Genomic DNA, 17,769 nt, shown 5'->3' on the forward strand with positions numbered 1-17,769 from the left:
ACACGCCAGAAAAGACAAACGCGACTGTCAGGCGGGTGCTGAAAGGTCAGCGCCACTTCAGCACCCGTGTTGGGAAAAGCCGGCAGACACATAGCAAGGGGGGACAACAGGAGTGGACACGACTGGAAGCAGATCAAGAGAGTGGCGGCTCCTCACCCTACCTGAGCCAAACAAGTCAAGTTTATTTCTATAGCGCTTTTCACAACAAAGACTGTCTCAATGCAGCTTTAAACAATTTAACAGTTAAGGTGAACGATGTGTATTTATCCCTGATGAGCAAGCCATGGCAACTATGTCAAGGAAAAACCCTATTAGATTTTATGAGGGTGAAACCTCAAGAGGAACCAGACTAAAACTGGGAATCCATCCTCATTTGGGTGATATCAAGAACCCATCCTAATTTGGGTGATATCAAGCAAACCATATAAAAGGAGTTTCGGTGGACAGCATGACAGAGAACATCTGGCTCCCTGGTTTTGTCTCTTTTCTTCCCTTCAGGCAGCAACTGCAGCAACAGAGAAGCCTTTACCCGAGGACTCCTGTAGGGTGCCCACCCAATGGCCCAATGACAGAATTCACTGGTGTGGGTGAAGGTATTCTGCGTGTTGGTCCTTCTAGCGCGGCTGTAAAAGATTACTTAAATAGATTGTATATTGTTATATTAATCCAATTTTAACCTTTAATCTGACTCCAATTTATAATAAATATTTAACTTGAATAGCTCTAATTTAAGCTGATCAACTTATTGGTTGTACTTCTTCTTTAATTTTAGTAAATTATTCTAAGCATTCCGTCTTTTCAATTAATCATTTATTATGGTTCTGGAGTCGCTTAGAACTTTGTGCTCGGCTAACTATACCTGCTCACGGAGGCACATTGGCCAATCCGAATCTTAGTCAGAGGATATAACGGTAAACTAATATTCATTGATTTAGTTACTTGGTCATAAGTTGCTAAGTCAGTGATAGCCGCTACACATGCTCACGGACACAAATTTGCCAGACTGTCCCTTAGTCAGAGGATATAACGGTAAACTAATATTCTTTAAGTAGCCAATGCTTGCTCATGCATAAAGAATACTGTATTTAGTCACTTAGTTATAACTTGCTAAAGTCAGAGATAGTCAGAAATCAGAAGGTCTCAGACGTTGTGCTCTATGCTCCATCCGTTCATGAGCCTTCAGTTTGTACTATCTTGGTCACAGATTTGCGGTAACGCCAGACTACATAATCAACTAGATATAAATGATTTCAGGAAATTTCAGAGTTAATCGAGAATTTTACATTTATTTGCCAGGTAATAATCAATAAACAAATGTTACATTTAAAACAAATAATAGAAGAAAGTTACATAACATGATCAACATTAAACCAAATAATTTATCAATGTAGTTTACTAAAGAATTGTTCACTATACCTGGCAAGAGACACACAGAGACTGTGTGGGAAGTTCTGACTATCGAATGCTTCCTTGAGTGTTTCGTCAAATTTCCTTAAATACCCAAACCATCATAAACACTTGTAAATTCAAAGTGATAAAGCTTTGCACACCCTTTCTTGGGAAAGGATGTGACCTAAAACCTAATTGTCACCTAGACCACCTGGTCAGGATGTTCTCCGGGGCAACCCTTATGTCAGTAGGAGAGAATTTCCCCAAACCTGAGGTCTGTTTTACTGATATGGGACTGAGATCATATTTCCAATCACACCAAGACCTTTAAAATGATACTAAACATGTGAAGGTAAAATGTATACATTACTAAATTGTAATTTTTACATTATGCAAGTAAAGTAGCTTGAATTCCGGGACCTTCTCAGTCACCTTTCCATGATCCGCCCATCTCCCCAGGAGGGAAGAGGGGGGCTCAAGGATGGGTGACTGGGCAGCTGAACAAATGGCTTTCTCTCCTCAGATCAAAGAGATCCTTTCTTCAGATTAGAAGGTTTATTGTTTTGTTGCATGGTAGTTCTCGGGGTCTGGTCTCATGAAGTTGCATGGCAGTTCTCGGGGTCTGGTACCATGAACAGATCTGACCATCCTTACACTCCCTTCCCGCAATGTGCTAAAGATTCGCCCCTAAACCCCCTTCTATTATCCAGACAGCAACCATGTCTACACTTCTAACTCTCACTGCACCTTCACTCAACTTTTTCTTGTAAATAAACACCTCTAACACTTCATGATTTTGCATGTCTGGTGCCTGTGTTCCACCAGACCAGAGAACGAGCTTCTACACTGGTGGAGAATATGGCTCATAGAACACAAACCAGGAAGTCCCAATCTGTTCACGCACCATGTACCCATGAAGCCATGAAGCACCTCCTGGAGACGAACATCCAGCAACAGAGGGTCACACAAGAACTGGTAAAAGGGATCCACGACGCTATACAGGAGCTCCTGGAGCTACGGAGGAATCAGAAAACCTGATTATTAATTTATAAGAGAAATACACCACAAGAAGCGCAAAGTCATGGGAATGCAAGATCCCAAAAGCCCCAAACTGATAGTGGATGTGCTCGAGTGTGCTCTCTCCACAATGGAAATAAGGAAACTAGAAAAGAAAGAAACATGATCTGTCAGGATCTTCCAGGCATGCGGCCCGCACTTCCGGGTTGGCGGCCATCTTGCCGTTTTTTCCTGCGCCTCCTAGTATTTGGTCTTAGAGATGGTCATGTCATCAATGCACTTGCTGATGTAGCTGGTCACTGTTGACATGTACTCTTCCAAGTTGATGAAATCGCCGTTGGTTGCAGCCTCCCTAAACATGTCCCAGTCAGTGCACTCAAAACAGTCCTGAAGAGCAGAGGTGGATCCAGCTGGCTAAGTTTTTACCTGTTTCCGAAACCGGTTTAGAGCGTCTGACAAGTGTATGCTGGAATTAGCATAACGCAGATGTGGTCCTAGTAGCCGAGATGGGTGTGGGGCTCTGCACGATACGCGCTGGGGATGTCTGCTATGGCCCTCAGAGGAGAGGTCTCCCTGCGAATAAGCAGATGCTCAGCAGATGGATTGTATATGCTATTTCTTCCTCTTATTTCTTTCCTCTGGTGTCTCCGCTCCCTTTGTGGTCAGAGCACAATCCACTTGAAGTGCTCGAGATCCCTAAGGGGAACGTCTCCAGGTTACGCATGTAACCATGGTTCCCAGAGGGAATGAGATCATGCATCATTCTTTTTTCAGAAGCTGGCGCTGGTTTCACTTAATGTGCTTTTAAGCTTCCTGGTTGTGACGTCACCCCACCGGTGATGCCTCGCTTTCAATTGGACTGATTATACACGTGATTCAGAGAGTGGACAACGCAGAGGTTTTCCGAAAGCATTTCTGATACAGCATCTCGTTACCTAGGTGAACTACAGTTACATGTGTAACCTGGAGACGATTTTTGCCATTTGCCTTTGCACAGAGAGATATCTCCAGGTTATTTGAATCTTTTGATGATACTTTGAGACATTTTGAGAATATCCCCTTTATCTCTAAGATTTTAGAAAAGGTTGTAGCACAGCAGTTATGCTCACATCTACTTTGGAATAACATTTATGAAATGTATCAGTCAGGATTTTGGCCTCATCATAGCACAGAGACGGCGCTAGTTAAGGTGGTAAATAAGCTGTTATTGGCCTCTGATGAGGGTTTTGTCTCTTTACTTGTTTTGCTAGACGTTAGTGCAGCTTTTGACATTGATCATACTATTCTGCTTGCTAGACTTGAGAACGTTGTTGGAATTAAGGGAACAGCTCTCTCCTGGCTTATGTCTTATTTGACTGATCGATATCAGTTTGTTGATGTAAATGCTGAGTTTTCACACTCTCTGAGGTAAAATGTGGTGTTCCGCAAGGATCTGTCTTAGGCCCAATGCTTTTCTCTTTATATATGCTGCCTCTGGGTGAAATTATACATAAACATGGTGTCAGCCCGCTTGAGCACTTCAGGCATTACCGCCTCAATCACAGAGGAAACGCCCACTCCCAACCAGCTGCACGGATATGGCGTATGATTTTCTGGCACTTATAAGGACGCCTGAATCCTCCAGTCAGTGCCAGATTGTCTTTAGGCTTGCCCTGATCACTCTCCAGCGTATTCTGTTTTGCTTGTTTGTTCTTTTGTTTGTTCTTTGTCTCTGACCTGACCATTCTGTCCTCCGGCTCGGCTCGGCTCGGCTCGCTGAACGCGCTCGGTTTCGACTCGGCTCGCGCTGAACGCTCCGGTTTCCGGTTCGGCTCTGCTCTGCTCGCGCTGAACGCGCCCGGTTTCCGGTTCGGCTCTGCTCTGCTCGCGCTGGACGTGCTCCGGTTTCCGGCTCGGCTCTGCTCGCGCTGAACGCGCGTTTCGGTTTCCGGCTCTGCTCGCGATGAACGCTCGTTTCGGTTTCCGGCTCACGCTGAACGCGCTCTGGTTTCCGGCTCGGAATCCTCACCCTCCGCGCACATCGGCTCCCTGAATCGGCTCCCTGAATCGACTCCCGGAATCGACTCCCTGAATCGGCTTCCCGATTCAGCTCTGCACAGCTTTTCTCCCCTGCTCCTTTTGCATCTGCCTTGGATCCTATAACCTGAACTTTCTGACACATGGTATTCACTTCCATAGCTATGCTGATGATACACAGCTATATATTTTATCAAAGCCAGATGAGAGAGATCAGCTTAAAAATATTGAGGAGTGTGTAAAGGACATTAGACAATGGATGCTTGATACATTCCTTCTGCTCAACTCTGAAAGACCGAAGTACTTTTACTAGGACCACATGCAGCTAGAGGTAAACTTTCCGATTACATAGCATCTCTGGATGGTGTTTCTATCTCAGTGTGTACAGCAGTCAAAAACCTTGGTGTGATTATTGACCCTAGTCTTTCCTTTGAGGCTCACATGAATAATATTACCAGGATCGCCTTCTTTCACCTTAGAAATATAGCTAAAATTAGAAATATTATGACGTTACAGGATGCAGAAAAACTATCATATTTTCTGGACTATAAACCGCTACGTTTTTCCCACGCTTTGAACCCCGCGGCTTAAACAATGAAGCAGCTAATGTACAGATTTTTCCTGGGTTTTTCCCGGTTTCACAAGCCTTATGCCAAAAAACTGATCCCCATAACATTACACCAATTAAATTGCCAAACGGGTTCAGGTGAACCAATGAAATTCTTAATATTAAATCCGATGCGCTCCCACTGAATCGGGCCGCACCACATCATAAATATAGATGAGGTTCCTCTGACATTTGACCTGCCGCTCACTTGGACTGTCAACAGGAAATGCGAATTATTCGTCACGCTGAAAACAACCTGGCATGAAAAAATGCACTTCTGAGCTGCACGCCATCGGGAGAAAAGCTTCACCGATGGAGATTTTTAAACGCACCAAGATGCCAAAAGAAAAACTCCTGAGAGAATTTGTTGTGAAAGGAAGGAGGAAGACAGTGAACAATGACTTTCTTGGTAGGCTACTGTTTAGACACAAGCCATGTAACAGACACTGTCTTTCATTAAAGCCTGTGTAAAGTTCATTAGTTTCAATGTAGACACCTGCGGCTATTAGACAGGTGTGGTGTATTTATGTTCAAAATTAAAATCTTTGTAAAATTTAGTGGGTGCGGCTTATATTTGGGCGTGCCTAATAGTCTGTAAATTACGGTAGTTCATGCTTCTGTTACATCTAGATTAGACTACTGTAATGCTTTACTGTCTGGGTGTTGGAGTGAGTGCATAAATAAGCTTCAGTTAATTCAGAATGCAGCAGCAAGGGTCCTTACTAGATCTAGAAAATATGACCACATCACCCCTTTTTTAATCAGTCTACACTGGCTCCCAATTTAATCTCGCATTAATTATAAAATACTACTACTGACGTATAAAGCTCTTAATGGTCTCGCGCCGCAGTATCTGAGTAAACTTCTGTACCAATATGATCCTTCATGCCTACTTAGATCAAAAGGTTTTTTTTTTTTTTTTTTTATTTAGGTTATTTGTTGGTACCTCAAATAATGAAGACTACAGCAGGGGGGAGATCTTACTCTTATAAAGCCCCACAGTTATGGAACAGCCTTCCAATCAGTGTCCAGGACTCAGACACAGTCTAAGTGTTGAAAACATATTTATTTAGTCTAGTCTTTTATCAGTAGATTTTTCTTAGCTAAAGGAGCAGATCTGGAGGGATTATGGATATAGAGTGTTTGGTGAACTGGGATATTTGTATGCTGTCATCCCCTCACTCTCACACATTCACTCAGGTTTGTTGACGGTGGTGTGGTAGGTCGTCTCTTATCCAAGAGATCTCTCATGTTCATACAACAATAAGCACTCACGATAATCTATATCCTTCTCTTCCTCTCTCTCTCTCTCTCTCTCTCTCTCTCTCTCTCTCTGTCGAGTTAAAAATGCTCCTAAGGTTACAGTACCACTGTTCCTGCCCCTCTTCCCACTTCGTCCAGGCATGCCTCTGAATAGTGTCCTCTTCGATTGGAGGCCACTCTGTGCAGCTGGGGAAGGTTTATCATCAACGCCTAGGGTGGTTCATGAAATTACGCAGTAAGAAAGGGAGCTTTAAGGATGGATTTGTACTGTAGTGTCAACAATTTGCTACACTGACTCAGGACTACAGTTTGCTTCTAATCACCATCACTGTAACCCGCAACATCGTTTATCTGCAATAAATGGACATTTGGTGCAACCCAGATAAGGATGGGTTCCCTTTTAAGTCTGGTTCCTCTCAAGGTTTCTTCCTCATAAAATCTAAGGGAGTTTTTCCTTGCCACAGTCGCCACTGGCTTGCTCATCAGGGATAAATACACATCCCCCTGATCTAAGTGGTGATCCCTTCTGCAAGGGATCTCCCGGGGAGGGTGTTTTACCAGGTTGGCATAAAGAATTAGATAGAGAATTGTAGTTAACCAAAGCAGTTTTACAAGCAAAGAAAAGGGAAGGTGCAGACAAAGTTGAGGAGAAGCAGTATTTGGGATGATATTTGGTTCTTGCAGGAGCAGGAAAGCAGTCACATTCATATTCGTCTAGGGAAAAGGGAGGAAGGTTAAGACCTGGCCAGTACTCAGAACCACACATAAAACCAAAGGGGACAGTTTCCAATATTAATTAAGGAGGCAAGAGGACAATATGTTCCATTAGCATCCCAGGATCTGGATGAGCTGATCAGTTGACTTCCCAATATCCACAAGGGGGCTGGAAGGTGGACTGGCATTTTTTAAGAAGAAACCACTGGGAAGCTTCTGGTGTTGGATGATATGAAAGCTTTACTGGCAAAGATTTTGGATGCTTATAAAATTGAGATTCTCCATGACTGTGATCTTGCAGGTCCAGTAAATGAACCCTCCTCGCCAGCTGAGGTCCGGACAATTATATACCTAAATGCATGAATTGATGATGTTTGCCAGACTAAGGAAATTAGTGTAGACAACATTTTAATTGGACACATTATAAATTAATACATAAAAGAAAAAGCTAAAGTGCTTTTGTTTCTGTTGAACCAAGATAACAGATCATAAGTAATGAACGCATACCTCACTTGTAGCGGACCCCATCCTAATAACGGCCAAACTTTACTGATGGTCTCAAAGAAGTTTTATTTAGCCTTGGTAACTTCAGCAGATCACCATAAGAGCTTACAAACAAATAATAAAAAATGCACATCAGCCTTTACATCTATTAACACTTTAACTGCCTTATTGTGACAATCATATGCTTAAATCAGCAGTTTGAATATAAATATACACACCTCATGCCCTTTAGGGGGTGCTAACCAAAATATAAAACTTTGAAGAACCGTGTAATAAAGCTGATGAACTGTGCGATGATGCATACACACAACCATAATCCGTGAACGTAATGCCTTGCACGCTGCCGCTCTTCAAAATAAGAGTCCCACATTTGTACAAAAAAGGAAACAATATAATATAACTTCAAAAAGTCAGAACCTGCCAAAATATTATTAAACAAATTAAATTAAATAAAGAACATATTCAGATGTTCTCTCCACTCCCACTTAATTATAAATGTCTCTTAAACATGAATAATTTTCATTTGTTTCTTTAACCTTTGTGTGTGTTTGAAGTAATATAAAGTCCATATGTAAATCAATTCACTCTGCTTCTAATAGCAAAACCAACTTTTGAGCTGGCCTTTCTACCATTGATGTCTTATTTATCCATTCTCCTTTCTTGGACAATTTCCTGTCACCAAGTATTAATTTTGCTGTCCTAACCAGTCCATCTGGGCTTGAAACAGTCTCTACGATCCTTCCTATTCTCCACTGATTTTTGGCAGAGATTCCTCCATGTCCATAACTACATCACCAACCTGACAATTCCTTTAAGAAGCATGCCAGCACTGTCGTGTAGCAATAGTGTGTAGATACTCCTTTTTCCATCTACTCCAAAATTGCTCCGTAAGGTACTGTACCTGTCTCCACCTTTTTCTTCCATAAACATCCTCTCTTGTGAATTTTCCTGGAGGCGGTAAAGCTGTTGTGGCTTCCATGGTAATTAGATGGTTAGGCTTGAGTGGTTCTAAACTCTTAGGGTCATTCAGGTTGTCCACAGTTAGGGGGCGACTGTTGACTACTGCCATTGCCTCATAAAACAAAGTGCGCAATGAAACAGCACTAAATCTGCCTGATAAAAGTGATACAGTTGAACTTAGAACACTGCGTACAGTTTTGATCTGCCGCTCCCATACACCACCAGTATGACTGAAATGGGGAGCATTAAAAACAAAGTCACATTGCTTGTCAGCAAGAAAAACACTGAGTCTTTCAGGGTCAAGCTCCTGTAATGCACCTATGAAATTGGTACCCTGGTCACATCGAATTTGTCTCACTGCACCTTGGATAGCAATAAAGCATCATAGGGTGTTGATGAATGCATCTGTAGACATGTCTTCTAACATCTCAATGTGAATAGCTCTTGAACAAAAACATGTCAAAAGCAGACCATACCTTTGGTATTGCTTATGGCTCTCTTTGGTCATAAAAGGACCAAAGCAATCCATACCAAAATATGTACCAAAAAGGTTCCACACGTTCTGTAGGAAGATCACTCATCCTTTGACCTTCAGCAGATTTTCTTAGCCTTCTAGGTTACACAGTTGTGGATGTATGAAGTGACAGCTCTGTTGATTCCAGGTATCCAAAAACCACAGGACCTGATATGATTGATTGTGAATCACTTTCCTTGGTGCTTTACTCTTTCATGATTGTGTGCAATTATTAATTTGGTTATGTGATGATCTCTGGGAATAATCAAAGGATGTTTGAATGATTGAGTAAATGATGAATGGCTTAATCTTCCTCCCACCCTGACTATATTGTCCGTGTCAATGAAGGCATCAAGGTGGAGTAATTTATTGTGGCCTGGGAGTTGTTTTCCTGAATTCAAAATATCTATCTCCTTCTGATAGACTTGCCTTTGCACTCCCTTTGGGATCAAATGTTTTGCATCCTCTTGTTCACTCACAGTTGCTTTGACAACTTTGGACCAAGATGAGAACTTGGAAAGATGGTCTACAAGGTCTTTGCTCTCTGTGGTTATTACCTGAAATGATTGGACTTTCCTGACTTCCAGATCTCCTACTGCAAGTTCCAGCAAACCATCTGATGTTATTATTTCCCTTTTCCACAGGAATGTCGGACCAGAGAGCCAGTTAGATGAGAGCAGTTCCAGCACAAGATCTAATGTTATTATTTCCCTTTTCAACAGGAATGTCGGACCAGAGAGCCAGTTAGATGAGAGCAGCTCACTTATAGTTCTTCCTCTAGAGGCATCGTCTGCCGGGTTGTCATTTGAAGGAACATACAGCCATTGTTTAGATGTCGTGCTTTGTCGTATCCTTTGAACTCTATTCGCTGGTTTTTTTGGGTGGTAAATGCCATGATGGGGTATATACCATTTTTCTCCGTCTGTTCCATCATCATTCACAATTTCTACATCACCGCTTTTAATGATGTCATCCATGTAAGCAATGTAGTCTGACTTATATTTCTCCTCCTTAAAGAATTTTCTGCTCAAATGCTTGAGTCTGACAATGGCAAGCTCTCTGTTGTCAGGTAAGAATGGTCTTTGTTTAAATGGAAGGGGCATTTCGTAATGTCCTTGAGAATATTTCTTTATGCCTTCCCTAAGATTGTCTAAGAACATAATATCTTCTTGTGAGACTGCTTTGTTATCCGTGGCAACATCCTTAAAATCTGATTCAAGAACATGAATTGCCTCTAAAGGTATCAAAGTTGGCAGCTCCTTTGTCGTTATTCTGTGACAAAGACTGATTGTGGAATCACGGAATCCTGGTGTGGAGTAGCCTATAATACTCCATCCTAAGTCAGTTAGAATGGCATAAGGCTCATTATCTTTACCCAGTATGACTTTCCTGGGAGCTAGTATTTTAGGACGGTTATAGCCAATAAGCAGGATCACTTCACAGCTGAGAAGAGGTGGTAGTTTGTTTGTGATTGGCTATAAATGATTCCAGTTCTTCGCTGTTTCGTTTGTTGGTATGTGATCAAGATTTATAGGAATACACTCTTTTGTGTACGTAGGAGGAAGATCGATATGCACAGAAGAATTGTACCCTCTCACGCGAAGATCGGATACCCGCTTGAGTTTTACTGGGTGAGTATCTACTTGTAGCTCATTACTCACTGCTTCATCAATAAAACTGGTGTCACTTTAAGTGTCTAATAAAGCATAAACAAGCTGCTCTTTAGATGGATTTTTACAGGATGACACCCATACCGGTACAATCATTGAATTAGTGACTGACTAACCTTCACTCGTGACATTAAGGGACATGGCATTAGTAGCTTCTCTTTCCTGTGCATATACATCTCTTACCATGGGCAGTGGTCTTTCTCTGTTTGCATTAGTCTCATAATTGTAATCATGAAGACATGTGGTCCCCTGGTATAGGCTTTGGTCCTAGCCATCCAGCTATTTGGCAAGCTCTAAGGACAAGCACTCCAGAGTTAACTCTAGACCATTGAAAGGAGAACAACCGGAGGAGAATAAGAATCTGTCAGAACGCAGACCCCATGTCCGAGCAGACATACAGTGAGAAAAGTTCTCCCACTTTGAAATCATGGAGGGGTCCAAAATTGTGAGAGACATAATAAAAAAATAAAAAAATCCAGAAATCACAATATATGATTTTTAAACAATTTATTTGTATGATACAGCTGCAAATAAGTATTTGAACACCTGTCTATCAGCTAGAATTCTGACCCTCAAAGACCTGTTAGTCTGCCTTTAAAATGTCCACCTCCACTACATTTAGTATTCTAAATTAGATGCACCTGTTTGAGGTTGTTAGCTGCATAAAGACACCTGTCTCAATGATCCTAAGGAAGGTGAGAAATTAGCCCAGAACTACACGGGAGCAGCTGGTCAATAACCTGAAAAGAGCTGGGACCACCGTTTCCAAGGTTACTGTTGGTAATACACTAAGACGTCATGGTTTGAAATCATGCATGGCACGGAAGGTTCCCCTGCTTAAACCAGCACATGTCCAGGCACGTCTTAAGTTTGCCAATGACCATTTGGATGATCCAGAGGAGTCATGGGAGAAAGTCATGTGGTCAGATGAGACCAAAATAGAACTTTTGGGTCATAATTCCACTAAACGTGTTTGGAGGAAGAAGAATGATGAGTACCATTCCAAGAACACCATCCCTACTGTGAAGCATGGGGGTGGTAGCATCATGCTTTGGGGGTGTATTTCTGCACATGGGACATGGCGACTGCACTGTATTAAGTAGAGGATGACCGGGGCCATGTTTTGCGAGATTTTGGGGAACAACCTCCTTCCCTCAGTTAGAGCATTGAAGATGGGTCGAGGCTGGGTCTTCCAACATGACAATGACCCGAAGCACACAGCCAGGATAACCAAGGAGTGGCTCTGTAAGAAGCATATCAAGGTTCTGGCATGGCCTAGCCAGTCTCCAGACCTAAACCCAATAGAGAATCTTTGGAGGGAGCTCAAATGTTTGCATTGGCAAACATTGGCAGACTTAAGACGTTCCTGGACATGTGCTGGTTTAAGCAGGGGAACCTTCCGTGCCATGCATGATTTCAAACCATGACGTCTTAGTGTATTACCAACAGAAACCTTGGAAACGGTGGTCCCAGCTCTTTTCAGGTTATTGACCAGCTGCTCCCGTGTAGTTCTGGGCTGATTTCTCACCTTCCTTAGGATCATTGAGACCACACGAGGTGAGATCTTGCATGGAGCCCCAGTCCGAGGGAGATTGACAGTCATGTTTAGCTTCTTCCATTTTCTAATGATTGCTCCAACAGTGGACCTTTTTTCACCAAGCTGCTTGGCAATTTCCCCGTAGCCCTTTCCAGCCTTGTGGACAGCTCTTTGGTCTTGGCCATGTTAGTAGTTGGATTCTAACTGATTGTATGGGGTGGACAGGTGTCTTAATGCAGCTAACGACCTCAAACAGGTGCATCTAATTTGGGATAATAAATGTAGTGGAGGTGGACATTTTAAAGGCAGACTAACAGCTCTTTCAGGGTCAGAATTCTAGCTGATAGACAGGTGTTCAAATACTTATTTGCAGCTGTATCATACAAATAAATAGTTTAAAAATCATATATTGTGATTTCTGGATTTTTTTTTTTTTGATTATGTCTCTCACAGTGGACATGCAACTACGATGACAATTTCAGACCACTCCATGATTTCAAAGAGGGAGAACTTGCAAAATAGCAGGGTGTTCAAATACTTATTTTCCTCACTGTAGTTCTATCACTTTGTTCAAGGTTAAGTATACAATCTGTTTTAATATTAATTATTACAGAGACTTTCACTGTCTCATAGTCATTTAGGATTATTGGCCATGGCACTTTAAATGTTTTTGGAAATGTTTTAGATTTTTGAGTTGAAAAATTTATTTTAGGCTGCTCTAGCTTGATGAGTAGATGTTTTTTAGACATTTTAGTGGTTGTGTACACTGTGTACAAGATGGTGTGTACAAGTGTACAAGATGGTGTGTGCAAGTGTCAAATGCCACTGGAAGTCTGTTCAGCCACTCCCAGTGGCAAGAGACCAACCCCTGCAGATCAATGGCAGTGAGAGAGCTGGCAGGCAAAATAAACAAAAAGTAGGCTAATCCCACATGCTCCCAATGTCTCACATTTTGTCATTTGAAGCAGTACCCCCAGAGATTTTGATGTTTTTCTGATAACTCACTTATTGCTGGCAGTAATTTTTCAGACCTTATTCAAGTAAAAACCCTTTGAGAACTTTTAGAACAATGAAAGCAGTTTTGCACCCTACTAAGCATAAATGTTCTCTGCATCCTACTCTGGGTTCAAGGGGGCTATATATATATATATATATATATATATATATATATATAGATAGATAGATAGATAGATAGATAGATAGATAGATAGATAGATAGATAGATAGATAGATAGATAGTACCAGAGATTAGTCAGATTCCTTTAACCATAAGAAATTAAAAATGCCAAAACCTAGAGGTTGTCTATAGACAGAAAGGTGTATGTGGGGTTGAGAGATCAAATGTTATTTGTCTCTTCAATCAGATGTGCATCTATGCTCATTATGAGCTTTCAAATACCTTAAAGTGTTGTGTCTCCTGCAGCATGCCAGGCAAGTATATAAGAGAATAAACACAGAATGCACCTGGAGCAAACTTATTAACAACTATGTCCAGACTCTGAGGTGACACTTCATGCTGATGGTCCACTTCTTGTCCTTTTGGGAAATGTTAGTTTGTTTCTCTTCTTTTGTCATTTATATTACATTTAATATAACATTTCTACATTTTTCATGACAGTTTTATTTGTCTGTTTCCTATAATTATCTGCTACAGTGGCTAATGCCAAGAGGTCCCTCATTCTTCCTCTGACTCCTCATCTAATACTGTTCATTATGTATTCCTTGAGTTGACATATGTTGCATATCAGATTAGAGTTTTAAATAATCTGTATTCCACCAAAGCATTATTAAACACATATGGACACTGGATGATCAGCCTTAACAGTCAAGCCATATTTGATTGCATCAATATCATATTTAAAAGTTTGTGTTGTCCAGTTTTTAATATCTCTATCTCTTAATTTAGTAATTTGCATGTTGAACTCTGACTTTATAGCCATTTTTATTTTTGCAGACATTTCTAACCATCCTCTAACATCAGATTTCTGTTTGTCATTGTTTTGCATGAATTAATACAGAAATACAAACAAAGGCCTGCTTTCATTAGAACATCTTCAAAAGGACTGGGAGAGTCATTCAGACGTAGTCTGTCACGGTTAATACACAGTTTTAAATCTTCTTAATCCCCTAGACTTTGAGTGGAAGTCAAATGTTGAGAGTCACCGGTACTGTCACCTTGGACAATTCCCCTATCAGACCGCCAGAGGGCCTCCCTTGCTCGTTTTTTTTTTTATTTCTTTCTTTTTACATAATTGTATATAACATAATACTTTTTATATAGCTATTATAATATATAATTATAATATAATAAATTATAATATAATTTGCACACATTATTATTCCAGAATTTTTCTATAGACACTTTTTCAGAGCATAACTAGTCCAGCAAATCTTGCACCATTATCACCATAGATGTACACACACTTTTCACTCAAGTAGAAGTACAGATACTAATGTTTTAAAGGTTGAAGTACAGTGGTACCTCGACATACGAGTTTAATTCGTTTCGTAACCTTGCTCGTATGTCAAATTGCTCGTATTTCAAAGCAAATTTCCCCATTGAAATTAATTGAAATGCCATTAATCCGTTCCAGCTCCCAAAATGCGACCCCAGTTGTTTTTGTTACGTGTTTTTGAATAAGAAAAATGTATTTATAAATGACAAATATTGTATAAAAGCGTAATAAAAGAGAATGTAAAGATATAAGGTTTTATTCAATGGTATTCACTGGTGGGGTCTGTGTGTGTTTGTGTGTAAGTTGGGGTGGGTAGAGGCAATAAGCGAATAAGAGGCAGAGGGAAAACTCGTTTTTTACTAATCACTCCTGCACACTATGTATCCCTAAACTTTAAATGTTTTACTTTTTCTTCTGTGCTTAATGTTACCGCTTGAACTTTTCCCGGCGGCAGCGTAACAACTCATTAGTTCATGCTCGTGGAATGATGAGATGGACAACATTAGCCGATGCATAACTACTTTACTTGTTTTTATGAAGATAGATTCGCAGGGTTACAGTATAATATAACTCCCAGGTGGATAAACTTGGATTAAGATAAGATAAGATATACCTTTATTCGTCCCAGTTACAGCAGCAAAGAAGACTACAGGCATACCATAGACCAAAGTAAACAGTTTTTTTTTCAAGGTTAAATCAAATTTAGATTTATTAAGCAATTAACTACAGATTAATTACAGAATCGCAAAAGTAGACATGGGACACATAGACAGGACACATCTCATCAAATCGTCAGCTTAGTCATCTTAATAAAAGTGAACATGTCTGCTTAAAATGTACACACCATGGGCCTTATTCATAAAAGATAAGATGTTCTGATAGTTTTACATTTATAGTGTTTGCATTTTTAACATTTGTTGGTATACCAAATGTAAATAGTATGTAAAAAAAAATCAAGATATTTATAACAAAATTAAATCATATATCAAATATTTTAGCACCAATATTAGTCTATTTAAATGGAACCTTAATAGTTTATTACATTTTGTTTGCATATGGCCAATTAATCTTTATTAATAAAAACGTATAATTAGTTTGGTCCTTTAAGGAATGACAAAATGCCTGCATAAAACTAACCATTTACTATTGGTGATACAGTTGTATTTGATTTGGCAAACAGCACAAATAATATAATTTTAGTGCATATTTATTTTCTTTAAATGAGAATTGAGAATTGTACCTGACAGAAAGGTTATATCATTGGTGTACATTTGAAAACATTTAGCAAGTGTCAACATGTTAAAATTCCACTTATAATTTAAAAGATGGGATTTTGGAAATTATGCTTGGACCTGTCTTTATATGCCAATTTTTCAAGCCCCCTTGGGACCAGTTAGCAGCTGTTACTCTTTTGGGTTTGGTCAATTATTATTTTCCATGCTAAGCTTTCATGCCAAGCTTGATCTTATCTTTGTTCTCTATCAGGTCTCCTCCTAAGGAATCCAGACACCTGCAAAATTCCATTATTGGACAACTTTTTGTGGACAACATTTAACTTTAAATAAAGAAACAAATATGCCATATTGCAAACAAACACAATTAACATAGCAAAGGATTACTTAACACAAAAACAAAAAGCTAACTGCAAATACAAAGGGCAATTTGACAGAAAATTCTGAGACTTAATAAATGAATGGAATGTGTTTTAACAATTCACTCATTAAACACATTAAAACTTAAGTCTTTTTCTTCTTCTTCTTTCGGCTGCTCCCATTAGGGGTCGCCACAGCGGATCATCCATCTCCATACCACCCTGTCCTCTACATCTGCCTCTTTTACACCAACTACCTGCATGTCTTCCTCACCACATCCATGAACCTCCTTGGCCTTCCTCTTTTCCTCCTACCTGGTGGCTCCATCCTCAGCATTCTCCTACCAATATAATTCATGTCCCTCCTCTGCACATGTCCAAACCATCTCAATCTCGCCTCCCTCACCTTGTCACCAAAACATCCTACATGCGCTGTCCCTCTAATAAACTCATGTCTAATCTTATCCATCCTCGCCACTCCCAACGAAAACCTCAACATCTTCAGCTCTGCTACCTCCAGCTCCACCTCCTGTCTTTTACTCAATGCCACTGTCTCTAATCCATACAACATCGCAGGTCTCACCACAGTCCTATAAACTTTCCCTTTCATTTTGCAGATACCCTACTATCACAAATCACTCCTGTCACTCTTCTCCACCCACTCCACCCTGCCTGCACTCTTTTCTTCACTTCTAACACACTCTCCATTACTTTGCACTGTTGACCCCAGGTACCTGAATTCCTCCACCTTCTCCAGCTCTTCTCCTGCAACCGCACCACCCACTGCCCTCCCTCTCATTCACACACATGTACTCTGTCTTACTCCTACTGAGTTTCATTCCCCTTCTCTCCAGTGCATATCTCCACCTCTCCAGGCTCTTCTCAACCTGCTCCCTACTCTCACAACAAATCACAATATCATCCGCAAACATCATAGTCCAGGGAGACTCCTGTCTGACCTCGTCGTCAACCTGTCCATCACCACTGCAAACAGGAAAGGGCTCAGGGCCGATCCTTGATGCAGTCCAACCTTCACCCTGAACCAGGCTGTCGTACCTACTGCACACTTCACTGCCGTCACACTGTCCTCATACATGTCCTGCACCACCATCGCATACTTCTCTGACACAACTGACTTCCTCATACAATACCACAACTCCTCTCTTGGCACCCTGTCGACGCTTTCTCTAAATCCACAAAAACACAATGCAATTCCTTCTGTCCTTCTCTATACTTCTTCATCAACATTCTCAAAGCAAATAAGGCATCTGTGGTGCTCTTCCTCGGCATGAAACCATACTGTTGCTCACAGATGGTCACCTCTTCTCTCAGCCTGGCTTCCACTACTCTTTCCCATAACTTCATGGTGTGACTGATCAACTTAATTCCCCTGTAGTTACTGCAGGTCTGCACATCTCCTTTATGCTTAAAGATCGGTACCAGCACACTTCTTCTCCATTCCTCAGGCATCTTCTCACCTTCCAAAATCCTGTTAAACAATCTGGTCAAAACCCACTGCCATCTCTCCTAA

At 40.8% G+C, this 17,769-nt stretch overlaps 1 long non-coding RNA gene across 2 annotated transcripts; it reads right to left on the reverse strand.

The window, feature by feature from the left end:
- Positions 1-1,267: 1,267 nt before the first annotated feature.
- LOC124385632 lies at positions 1,268-7,842 on the reverse strand. Of its 2 annotated transcripts, none has more exons than XR_006925780.1 (3): positions 7,729-7,842; positions 7,514-7,614; positions 1,268-2,403 (listed from the first exon to the last, which is right to left on the reverse strand). It is a non-coding gene; the product is annotated as an uncharacterized LOC124385632 (long non-coding RNA). The 2 variants fall into 2 exon arrangements; XR_006925781.1 differs by lacking the exon at positions 1,268-2,403 and adding an exon at positions 6,836-7,357.
- Positions 7,843-17,769: the final 9,927 nt, after the last annotated feature.

This window comes from Silurus meridionalis, chromosome 5 (genome assembly GCF_014805685.1).
Source record: "Silurus meridionalis isolate SWU-2019-XX chromosome 5, ASM1480568v1, whole genome shotgun sequence".
Lineage (NCBI taxonomy): Eukaryota > Metazoa > Chordata > Actinopteri > Siluriformes > Siluridae > Silurus > Silurus meridionalis.